Raw genomic sequence first — 1,145 nt, 5'->3', positions numbered from 1 at the left:
CGGGGGCGGGGGAGGGGGGGACACTGTAGAAAGTCCTTCCCACAGAGCCTCATCTTCCTGTCTTTCCTCCCCCTCTGCCAGCACTGCCCCCAGAGGGCCCACCTTTTCCAGGGAGGCCCCCTGGGAGGCTCCACTGTCACCCCAGCCATGCCCTGGGGGGAAGTGACCCACCTGTGCCCAGCGCAGGTCTGGGTGCGAGTGCGGGTCCCCATGGGCTTCCGGGCAGCGAGTGCCCGGCGCTCCGGGGTATGTGTGCTGCCCCGTTGTCCGACTGCGGAGAGCCAGCGCGAGCGTCCTGACGTCGGTGTGCACGTTTGCAGAGCGCTTCTCTGCCGTGGGTGCGGGAGTGGTGGTGCCAGGCCGCACCAGCCCTCGCCAGCGATGCCCTCTGCCTTCGGTCACTCTTGGCACTGGGAAGGGCCAAGGACACTGCTCTGAATCTTTAGGTGGGTCCTTCAGTCTTGAATGTGACTTTTTTGGGTAATGTTTATTTATTTTGTGTGTGGGAGAGAGAGAGCACAAGTGGGGAAGGGGCAGAGAGAGAGACAGAGAGACGAGAGAGAATCCCAAGCAAGCTCTCTGCACTCCCCCCCGCCCCCCGCCCATCAGCGCAAAGCCTGACGAGGGACTCGAACTCATGAACCATGAGATAATGACCTGAGCCAAAATCAGAAGTCAGAAGCTTAACTGACTGAGCCACCCAGGCGCCCCCAAAAACTGATTCTTTTTTTTTAATTGTTTTTATTTTATTTTTGAGAGACAGAGACAGTGTAAGCAGGGGAGGGTCAGAGAAAGAGAGAGAGACAGAATCCAAAGCAGGCTCCAGGCTCTGAGCTAGCTGTCAGCACAGAGCCCGACGCGGGGCCCGAACCCACAGACTGTGAGATCATGACCTGAGCTGAAGTTGGCTGCTTAAAGGACTGAGCCCCCCAGGCGCCCCCCGAAACTGATTTTTGAGATGGGCTGGGTTACCCTCCCCCACCCAGGTGGCTTTGGCTTCTCCCCCGGGCACTCGGACCCTTGGCTCTGCCAAGTCTGGTTTCTCCTTCGAGGCTGTCTGTCCCGTCTTCAGCGGTGTCCTTTATTTGAGCTCACTTCCCCACCCCTTTAGTTTCCAAGCTGCCTGTGAGATCCATGCTTACCCC

The sequence above is a fragment of the Suricata suricatta genome, chromosome 17 (genome assembly GCF_006229205.1).
Source record: "Suricata suricatta isolate VVHF042 chromosome 17, meerkat_22Aug2017_6uvM2_HiC, whole genome shotgun sequence".
NCBI lineage: Eukaryota > Metazoa > Chordata > Mammalia > Carnivora > Herpestidae > Suricata > Suricata suricatta.
The sequence above is the reverse complement of the archived record's forward strand: the minus strand, read 5'-3'. Positions refer to the sequence as shown.